This window comes from Acipenser ruthenus, chromosome 1, assembly GCF_902713425.1.
Source record: "Acipenser ruthenus chromosome 1, fAciRut3.2 maternal haplotype, whole genome shotgun sequence".
NCBI lineage: Eukaryota > Metazoa > Chordata > Actinopteri > Acipenseriformes > Acipenseridae > Acipenser > Acipenser ruthenus.
In genome coordinates this window covers 89,828,133-89,839,711 of record NC_081189.1, presented here as the reverse complement: position 1 = coordinate 89,839,711, position 11,579 = coordinate 89,828,133, and the positions used below count along the sequence as shown (strand labels likewise).

At 42.0% G+C, this 11,579-nt stretch overlaps 1 protein-coding gene across 4 annotated transcripts in view; it reads left to right on the top strand.

The window, feature by feature from the left end:
* The window catches only part of LOC117420622 (beta-1,4-galactosyltransferase 1-like), a 42,782-nt gene that overhangs the window by 103 nt on the left and 31,100 nt on the right, over positions 1-11,579 (top strand). Inside the window, exons 1-4 of one of the 4 annotated variants that reach the window (XM_059031899.1) lie at positions 226-487; positions 1,712-1,813; positions 2,337-2,420; positions 9,580-9,628. The gene's annotated coding sequence lies outside the window, so the exon portion shown is untranslated. Of the gene's footprint in view, positions 1-225; positions 492-1,711; positions 1,814-2,336; positions 2,421-9,579; positions 9,629-11,579 lie in introns of those variants that run through there. The other 3 variants (XM_059031907.1, XM_059031913.1, XM_034034120.3) reach the window with 3 other exon arrangements.

Here is an 11,579-nt window from a genome sequence, read left to right as displayed (position 1 = left end):
GGTGCTCTTTAATTTACAAAAACGTATTGTAGCGAGCACAGGGATGAATGGAGACACGCACGCAATAGCTCTTTTAGGTAATGCAGTTTATTAAGCAGCTAACAGCAAGTCAGCGCCCTCCACAAACACACACACACACACACACACACACACACACAGCCCTTCCCCACCCCAGAGCACTACTCTGCCTCTCAGGGTGACATTCACATACTTAACAAACAACACCGGAAGGGTAATAACAATTACAGGGAAATGCATAGAACAGTACTGGAACTTTTACAATAACAAACAAATAAACACAACAACAATAATTCCGTTTCTCCCCTACCATAGTTCGTACTCCCAGCATCCTCTGCTGCACATTAACCAAATGTAGGGGACTGGCTCCGGGCACAGCGCCCTATTCGCCGACAGCTGGCAACGGCGAGTCAGTCCAGCCGTGCCCGTTACAGTATGTTTTAAGACCGGACGTGCGTACATACATACAGTAGGTATTTATAAACGAGTATATTTAAAGTTACATTTTTATTTGTTTTGGTATTTATATAAACGGTCATATTTCAAGTTAGATTTGTATTTGTCCGTATATTAAATTAAACCAATGTCGTTGAAATGCATTGTGTTTAGACTAAAACGTTAAAAAGGGCGATTTTCGTGAAACGCACGTTCGCTGTTTTTGTATTACAGGGTTAAGGCTAAGCAAATTGCATATAAGATTAAGTAACAGTAGGTTCTGCTGTTGGTTCTCATACCGCTACAAAATACTGAGCATAACCCTTCATAAAGAAGTTTGAATCTTGACTTCAGCGAGCAGATCATTGCATTATATACCGGTTGCTTACATGTAGGTTACAGTCAGTGCAGTCTGTAGCTGCCTTCCAGGCAGGTGTCAGTCAGTGAAGTCTAGCTGCCTTCCAATTTGAACTAATTATGTTACAGATGTATAGACAAGGACATGAAGGAAATTAATGCATACAACATGGTTTATTTAGATTTCCAGAAAGCTTTTGACAAAGTCCCGCATAAAAGATTAATTCTCAAACTGAACGCAGTAGGGATTCAAGGAAATGCATGCACATGGATTAGGGAGTGGTTAACATCTAGAAAACAGAAAATACTGATTAGAGGAGAAACCTCAAAATGGAGCGAGGTAACCAGTGGTGTACCACAGGGATCAGTATTAGGTCCTCTGCTATTCCTAATCTACATTAATGATTTAGATTCTGGTATAGTAAGCAAACTCGTTAAATTTGCAGACGACACAAAAATAGGAGGAGTTGCAAACACTGCTGCAGCAGCAAAGGTCATTCAAAATTATCTAGACAGCATTCAGAACACAAATGGAGATTAGAGAAAGGGGCATTCAGAACAGAAAATAGCAGGCACTTTTTTTACACAGAGAATTGTGAGGGTCTGGAACCAACTCCCCAGTAATGTTGTTGAAGCTGAAACCCTGGGATCCTTCAAGAAGCTGCTTGATGAGATTCTCTGATCAATAAGCTACTAACAACCAAACGAGCAAGATGGGCTGAATGGCCTCCTCTCGTTTGTAAACTTTCTTATGTTCTTTTCCCAAATGCTGTCATCCTGCTCTGTTGGTTTCATGTATTGCAGGTATTCATAAGGTTTTATTCCTATTAGTGACTTTTACCTGTAATGTAAACCCAGGGAGAGAGGAGCACATACATTTACTGAGACGCTTATTTTATAGGCAGTCCATAGATGGTTGGTCCGGAAGGATGGACGGAACTTGAATGTTTCAGAGAGGAATGAAGTCGTCGGGTCCGTGATTAAGTTGAAGCAGTGTACTAGAGTAAGTATGTTATTTTAGAACTGTGTGTGTTTTTATTGTAAGCTGCAGTATTTTAAGATTTATATGTGTAAGTTGATGGATTGCATGTCATATATTTTAACAAAATGTATGTTCCTTGACTTGAGCTCTTAACACAGGTTAAATGATGCCCTTATTTCAAAATGCAGTACCTGATAATCAAATAATGATGCAAATTAACTAACAGACAGCTTGATTGCAACAAAAACCAGAAACACTTTGGCCCTTGAGGAATAGAATTGAATAAAGGATTGATAACGGTGTTTGTGTGTGTGTACATAACCATATATAATGTGCAATTACCTTATGGCAGCACAAAGAATAAGCAAAATAGTCCTCACCACCCATTCCTTATGTGATAAATCTATCTAAATCTCAGCGTGATCTTTATTTTGCTATTCAGAACCCTTTAACCCTAAATCATTTTCACAGCTTCATTTTCAGCTTGTACAAGTACAGTGTTGAAGTATTGCTTTGATGTCAAGATGTGAAATGTCTTATTCAGCAGGGAGAGTTTTCCACAGAAGAACATGTGTTTAAGCCTCTCTGTGACGTGACAAGGGACACACATGTCAGCGACTACCTGAAGGTAAATTGGCTTCCTATTGCAAATATGTGGTCACAATTTGGTTGACAGATGTATCACGGAAATAGTGAGACAAATAATTTATCAGAAAGTTGTATATATATATATATATATATATATATATATATATATATATATATATATATATATATAACAGGTGTTTTAATTTAATTATCCCAGGCCTCTAATTTATTTAAAATAAACATTACTTAATTGAGAATCATTCTGTATCACCTTGTGACAGACCTGGAGGCGAAATGATAAGTTTTTAAATGCTTTATATTTTCAACACAAAACAATGAAACAAAACTCAACACTACTCTCACTCTCCACTCACTCCACTAACAGTGCACCTTTCTCCCCTATATACTGGTGACGTGATTCAATGACTCAGTAAACACCCCCACATTCCAAATGTGAACAATCAACACCAACATTCACACGAGACAACACGACAAACACACATGCACACCTACATGTACAATGGTTTTATCATGTAATGTGCCAGTTATCCTGTGTACTTGCAGTCTCTCATTTTTTAAACAATGTATGTTTCCAAATTCTATTATACTAGAAAAGAGAAAAGAACCTCAACGGGCACAAGCCTGGAGTTAAATGGCCAAGAGCTTGTGAGAAAACTGCAAGGGACACAGTAAACACAGATCTCTGCGTTGCATTGGAAAGATTAAGTGGAACAGTTGAAAAGAAGCTGGATAAATTTGGGGACATCATCTACGCATATGGAAGTGAGAGGTTTGGAGTTGAAAAAAGGAAGGAAAAAGTACAAACTATTCCTGGAAAGTCTAGACGGCAGCAGGAGATTGAACGCTTAGTTAGAGAAAGGAGACAGCTGAGGAACCAATGGAGAAGAGCAGAACAAAGTCAGAAGGAGGGACTCAATCTCTTACAAAGGGTCATAAAAGATAAGCTTGCAACATTGCGCAGAGCTGAGCGCCTACGGAAACGCTACAAAAAGAAGGAGCATGCGAGAGCTAACTTTTATAAAGACCCATTCAAATTTGTAAAGAAGTTATTCACCAGTGAGAAGAATGGCACACTAAAAGCATCTAAGGTTGAGCTGGAGAGATATTTGGAGGAAACACATACAGATTCAAAAAGGCAGGAGCCTATGTCAATTCCGTCAGACATCCCACCTATCAATCCACCAGAATACCAAATGGAGGACTGTGCACCTAAGTGGAAAGAAATAGAGCAAGCTGTGAAAAAAGCAAGGGCTTCATCATCTCCAGGGCCTAATGGAGTTCCGTACAGAGTGTACAAGAGTGCTTCAGGAGTTCTACGAATTCTGTGGAAATTGATGAAAGTGGCATGGGAAAAACAGGTTGTACCAAGAGCATGGCGCCGAGCAGGTGGAGTCTTTATACCTAAAGAAAAAGATTCTACAAGCATCAGTCAGTTTCGTCCCATTTCCCTATTAAACGTAGAAGGCAAGATTTTCTTCAGCATTATTGCTCAGAGATTGTCAGCTTACCTATTAAAGAACTGCTTCATTGACACTTCAATACAAAAAGCGGGCATTCCAGGTTTCCCAGATTGCTTAGAACACATCAATGTGATCTGGCAACAAATTCAATCAGCTAAAAAGGAGAGGAAGGAGCTCCATGTGACATTCCTGGATTTGGCTAATGCATATGGTTCAGTGCCACATGAACTACTTTGGGCAGCATTTGATTTTTTCAGTGTACCGATGACAATAACAAATTTAGTGAAAGCCTATTTTGGAGATTTGCAATTCAGTTTTTCAACTTCAGAATTCAGCACTACATGGCAATGCCTAGAGGTTGGAATAATGGCAGGATGCACCATTTCTCCACTGGCTTTTACCATGGCAATGGAAGTAATCATTAGGGCATCAAAATGGGTAGTAGGAGGAGAGCGCTTGGCTTCTGGAATGCGACTACCACCAATTCGAGCATACATGGATGACATGACAACCATGACTACAACAGTAGCCTGCACTAATCGATTATTGGGAAAATTAACCAATAACATTGAATGGGCACGAATGCAATTCAAGCCCACTAAATCAAGGAGCATCTCTATAATTAAAGGCAAAGTAGTAGATAAAACATTCTTCATTAATGGTGAGGCAATACCAACAGTGTCTGAGAAGCCAGTGAAGAGTCTTGGGAGATGGTACGACGGGGATCTAAAGGACACAGTTTGTGTGGGAGAAGTTAGACAACAAGCAGTGGAAGGGTTGAAGAGCATAGACAGCTGCGCTCTACCAGGTAAACTAAAACTCTGGTGCTTTCAGTTTGGTCTACTGCCGAGGTTGCTGTGGCCACTGACTGTGTACGAGGTTTCTTTGACAACATTAGAGAAGCTGGAAGCTTTAATCAGTTCATACATCAGGAAATGGTTGGGAGTTCCACGCTGCCTCAGCAGAGTGGGACTTTATGGTAAAGGAATACTGCAGCTACCAGTCTCTGCTCTAACCGATGAGTTTAAGTGCGCCAAGGTCAGACTGGAAATGACATTAGTAGAGTCACGCGATAAATGCGTAAGGGAGGCAGCACCTGTGTTGAAAACTGGAAGAAAGTGGGCGGCAAATAAAGCTGTGGAAGATGCAAAGGCTGCCCTTCGAATTGGTGATATCATGGGGCAAGTTCAGCATGGAAGAGGGGGTCTTGGTTTCAGTTCAACTCCTCCTACATGGCACAAGGCGGCCCCAGCTCAAAGGAGGAAGCTGGTAGTCAACGAGGTGCAAAAGCAGGAGGAGAGGATGAGGTGTATAAAGGCCATTTCCCAGGCCAAACAGGGAGAATGGATGAGATGGGAGAGTGTGGAACAACGCAAGATTGGCTGGCAAGACCTATGGTCAATGGAACAGAGCAGGATCAGTTTCCTCATCAGGTCAACATATGATGTTCTCCCATCACCACAGAACCTAAACCTCTGGGTAGGAGAGGATCATTCATGTCCTTTGTGTTCATCACCTGCAACATTAAGGCACATTTTGACAGGATGTAAGGTGGCTCTTAGCCAAGGACGGTTTACTTGGCGCCATGACCAGGTGCTGCGATGTTTGGCCTTAGCATTGGAAGACAAGCGTAACATGACCAATAAGTTGCCACCTGTTCCATCAAAACATTACACACAAAAGACAACATTCCTCCGCCCAGGAGAGCAACCACCAAGAAAAGGTGTTAAAACCAATCCTCGCCCAGGACAACTGGAAGCTGCTAGAGACTGGAATATGCTGGCAGATGTTGGTCAACGGCTTATTTTTCCACCTGAGATTGCCACCACTAACCTTCGACCAGATATTGTCTTGTGGTCTGGATCAGTACGCCTTGTTCACCTGGTAGAGTTAACAGTGCCATGGGAGGATGCTGTAGATGAGGCGTATGAGAGGAAGAAACTGCGGTATGCTCAACTAGCCACTGAAGCGGAACAGTGAGGATGGAGAGTTCAGGTTTACCCAGTGGAAGTGGGTTGTCGTGGATTTGTGGCACACTCTACAACCCGGTTTCTCAGAGACGTCGGATTCAGTGGCCAAGAGCTGCGTCGCACAGTGAAGAACTTATCTGAAGCAGCAGAGAGGAGCAGCAACTGGCTGTGGTTGAGACGGAAAGATTCTGGCTGGGGACAGGTAAGTAAGCTGGGCTGAGTTGAGTGGGGGACGGAGGGGGGTGATGTTGGGACGCCAGAATCACCGTCGAGCCCTCTTGAGGTGTCGTGGGCTAGTCGACGAAACACTGAGGTGGAAGGTGCCCACTTGAAAACCCCAGAGATGTACCCTACTTAGCTCAATCCAGACGGTTGTCATGCTGATGCGCTGGGGAGGCCGCACTTTGGTTGATCCCCGGAGCCAGCATCGCAGCCGTTGTGTGTGCTGATGCGCCAGGGAGGCAAAATAAGCTGATCCCTGGAGCCAGCATTACACTTCAGCCATTAACACCAGACAGAAGGATATCTACATCATCATATGGAAGGAAACGTAAATGGATGGAGACACATATGGATCACATTAGTTTACTGTAAAGCTACGTCTTAGTTGGTGCTTATCTTGGCGAGAGCCGAGTTCAAATCAGCATGAAGTTTTAACATCTACTTCTACATTTGCAATCGTAATTATTTCTTAGCAGACGCCCTTATCCAGGACGTCTGCTAAGAAATAAATAATAATAATAATAATTAAAGTATCAGTTCATGGGTGCCATTGCAATCAGACTTTTGGATCAGCTGCTACTCCTTCTCTCAAACAAGGCTGTTGATTTTTACAGGTACAGCATTTAAAAAGATGAGTTTGTGTATCAAAACGAGAGCATTTAAAATGATACTTAATACATAATAAAATCTTTATACTAACACTGTTATTTAAAAAATTTGCCATTTGCATTGGCATTTGACAATAAGAATCAAAAGGCCATCAATGTTCATAGCACAATGATATGCTGAAAGATGTTGACCTAGAAGAAAACATTACATGCCTACTCCCCAAGTGTCTGTAGCATATGTAACTGGTTAGAAACCCTTGGGGGTGGGGGGAAGCAGCTTACCTGTCCAGAATGGTATTTTCTTGTTTTGTTTCAAACTAGACAAAAATAAAAAAATGTATCCATTGCACAGGTACCGCTCTAATCTTGAAAAAGAGATCTGGATTTATTTGTATGTTAAATATTCTAAAAGACCTGTAACAGGGGAGATCTGGACTGACTGTCTGGCACATTCATATTACTGCAGGTAGAGGGCAGCAGTCTCGTGGGATCCACCTGTCGGTCATGGCGATGACACGGAGAGGTGGGGAAGAGGGTGTGTGTGCTTTCCCTCGCTCCGAGTGGCTGAGGGGCGGGCCTTGGGAGACTGCTTGGCCCATAAGAACTGGCTTGGTTATGCGCTCGGGTGGCCGTGTTGGGTGAAATACAGTGTTGCTGGCAGAAAAGGCCAGCGTGAAACAAGGAGCAGGCGAGCCCGGCTGAGGGGCAGCCGTTCATAAAAACCCAAAACTAATTTGCACAGAGCAATATAAATAGACACGTACCCGAGGGGACGTGTGTAGAAGTACGGGGAACCCTGGCCAACCCCGGCGTATAGGCATACGGAGACCCGTGCTGACCGGCTTAGCGGCAGTGGGGTCACTGCATAAGCAGCACTTTTGTTTGTAGTTTTATTACTGTGTTCTATTTTCCCTTTTTCTTTCGCCTTCTGTTTTCATTATTATTTTTGAGCACTTGAAGGTGCACGGACTGGGATACCTGTGTTGGTAACCCCGTGGTTCTGGTTTACTGTCGGCAGAATCCAGACCACGGACAACAGCGCCCTCTGCGGGCTAAACTAAATAAAATAATAAATAAGGAAAATAAATAAATCTGGGCACCTGTGCGGTGGTTGCAAATAAAACCTTCTGTCTCCTGTGTCAGTGAATACCACCACCCTTCCACAAGACCTAATAAAATTCTTAATTCTAAGTCTGTTGATAGCAGGTTTACCTCAGTTTCTAATATTATTATTTATTTCTTAGCAGACGCCCTTATCCAGGGCGACTTAAGTGTTACAAGATATCAAATTATACATTATTTCACATTATACAGATAACACATTATTATTGCATACAATTACCCATTTATACAGTTGGGTTTTTACTGGAGCAATCTAGGTAAAATTGCTCAAGGGTACAACAGCAGTGTCCTCCACCTGGGATTGAACCCACAACCCTCCGGTCAAGAGTCCAGAGCCCTAACCACTACTCCACACTGTTGCCCTATAGTAGAAGATATATGTGCAAAACAAAATCAAGAGCACAATCTATGAAATTTGTCTTAAAAGTTGAGAATAAGTGAAAGATGAAAAAAAAAAAATCAGGAGCTACAATTGATATTTTGCTGCACAAAAATAAAAAGCTAAATACAGTCAAACCTGCTCACTTTTATTTAGAGACCACCTGCTCATGTGACCACTTTTAATTCCTCCCAATGATGCTTTCCTGTGCTTTTATTTACCTGGATTAAGAGACTACCTGTCTAACGCGACCAGTGACCAAAATTCTCTTACCCAGCAGTGGACTCAAACCTGTATTAAGCAACCTGTTAGTTGACTTTTATCTGTAATCAATAAATATTCTGTTAAAACAAAGGATGAGAGAATTTAAGTTATTGAAGAGCCAGAAAAGTGTCTAAATGAATGTAATTTTCTTAAATGAATGCACTTCCTTTTGTTCATATTACATCTTTGATTGTATTCTACAGTGTATTTTAAACATACAGAATTACAGGAAGGCATATTAGAGACAAGTAGAAAATGTATGGGTCCCTGTTTTAAGAGACCACCTGTGTTAAGAGGCCACTATTTGACTGTCCCTTGAATGGTCTCTTAATACAGGTGTGAAGAGGCAGGAAATATGTGATGTGGTATCTAAAGGGTTAAGGACAATTGTATGGTGTTCTGAGCACAGTACGTTATCGTGTGGTGTTCTGAGCTAGTATGTTCTAGTGAGAACTGCTGAAATGTGTTTCTCAGATGATCAAAGGGATATAGTTAGGATGCTGTTATGTCTACTTTGAAGCGAAACTGCTTAATTGAAAACAACCCCTTATAGGGGAATCTTCATCTTCTAGAAAGTTCTATAATCATGCTGACATGTTCATTTGCCTATTGTTGCTATGCTAATCCTGTATAAATATTGTGCTACCTTGTCAATAATCAAGAGAGAGTGTGTTCATGTAACCACTGCTGCTCTTCCCTTGCGCACATTGTATTAAAGCTTCTTGAACTGCTACCGAGTGGAGTCATCAGTCGTTTCATATTACAGGATTTTACCTACTACAGGTGTGACTGTAAATATTTTTATTTTTGTGGTGTATTTTGCTTCTTCAAGTAACTAAAGCTCACTAAATTAACTGTAGTTGAAGTGGTAACTAACCCAGTCAACATCTTATTTTTTCTTGTTGTAATTTGTAAGAATTCTTCACAATGGATTGAAGTTACAAAAACTAAATAAACTACACCAGAAATATCAACTTAAGAGGCCAATGTCGCCACTTAGAGCCAGACTACGCCACCTGGTGGAGGAGCTGCGGGCACCAGATCCTGGAAAAATATGTGAGGGAAGAATACTTCCCAGACACCTCAGGTACTGTACACACTGTTCTATAGTTCTCAACAATTACCATTAAACTTTTGTTTCTTTCTATTTCAGGTTCGTTGATCTAGGTCCACACCATAGCTTTGAACAAGAGACGACACAGGTAAGTACTTTATAAAATATATATTTTTATTTGAAATAGTAAAAACAGGGAATTCGAATTTAAAACAAATAATAAAATATTGCATGCAGGGTGGGGAAGGTAATAGCGAAAGGAATGTAACCATTGTACTGAAGAATTCTGCCTGTCTGTTCTTCTGGAAAATTCTGCCTGTCTCTTCCTAAACAGGAAAATACCCCCTAAGCTAGCTTCAAAGACTCCCTGCCAGGAGCACAAGCTGCTTTTATTGTTTGAACAAAGAAAACTGTTCTGGTATTATTTGTTATCCAAATCAGAGACAAATATCTGTAAACAATAACGTTATATGTAATACATTATGCATTTTTAATATTATTTACACGACTCATGTTTATTCCACACATAACAGCACAAGCCACAGAGCAACAACATTCCTGAAAACTTTTGTGATCATTTACTTTCAGCTTTCAAGTTTTGAAATTCCAAAAATATATAAAAAATAGTCTACTTTGAAATCGGCACAATCGTTTATAAACAGGTAGGTCGCATAGATAATACACTAAGCATTCATTATTTAAAGCTTGTTTTAGCTGCGCATGTCAAAGACGTTTTTAATGAAAACAAACTATAACGTTGGGTTGTTTACCGTAACCCTGGTTCCCTGAAAGAGAAGAGGTAGGTATTGCTGAGCTCCCTATACCAGAGCTGCCAAAGGCCCCTTCCTGGGATGACACACTCGGTCCCGCCCACTGAGGGTATAAAGTCGTCACTCACAGGAAGATCTCCCTCTTTTTCCATCGAACCCGTGAGGGCGACTGAAGCGACCTCGTGGTTGGTGGTCGTCTTCTCTTTCATGGAACCAGGGTTACGGTAAGCAACCCAATGTTCCCTTTCAATTCAAAGACGACCATCAACATTATGTATGGGATAATGTATACCAGAGCCGTCGCGAGGGAGAAGGAACGGCAGCATATGAGGGACGCACAAGCACTGCCTAACCCAGAGGTTAGCGGTGTGAATTTACACCCACAAGGACCCTTGTGCCTACAGAAGGCAAAGCAGGGTTTACCACATTAATACGGTAGAACCTGGAGAAAGTAGACGGCGTAGCCCAGCTAGCTGCAGTACAAATGTCAGACATCGAGGCACCTTTGAAAAGGGCCCAAGATGTAGCAAACCCTCTAGTTGAGTGTGCAGCTACCCTACCAGGTGGGGCAAGCCAGCACCATTATACGCAGTCGAGACTGTGTCCACAATCCAGTGTGACAGACGCTGTTTAGAGAGGGGCTGTCCTAGGGTCTGTGTTCCATGACAGACAAAGAGCTGGTCAGATTGACGCAGAGCTCTTGTCCTAAGCATGTAACATCTCAATGCCCGCACTGGGCAGAGGAACTTCAATCTCTCATCCTCCATTGAATCCAATGGAGGTGGATGAAAAGACTCCAGTTCCACAGACTGGTTAATGTGGAAAGCTGTAATCACCTTGGGGAAGAAAGCGGATTTGATGCCCAGCGACACCCTGCTGCCATCCTCCCAAATACGCATGCAGGAGCTGTGCACAGACAGCGCCTGCAGCTCACTGATCCACTTAATGGAGATGATAGCTAAGAGGAAGGCTGTCTTCATAGACAGGTACTTCAGCTCTATGAAGTGTAAGGGCTCAAACTGGGCCTTTGTTAGAGCCTCTAGTACAATATTAAGGCTCCATTCGGGGAGTACAGTCCTCCTAGGAGGGTGTAATCGCTGTGAGCCTTTAAGGAAATGGGTAGCCAAAAAATGCACACCCGGAGACAGATTCTGCGGGGGCATGGCAAGCAGAGATAGCCGCTAAATACACCTTCAAGATGAAAGGTGATCTTCCAGCATCAAGCAGTTCTTGCAGGAACTGCAATATGACTGGCATAGGGCAAGTGAGGGGTCATGGTTTCTAGCCAGACACCAAGATTGAAAATACTTCCACTTATAGGTATACAAA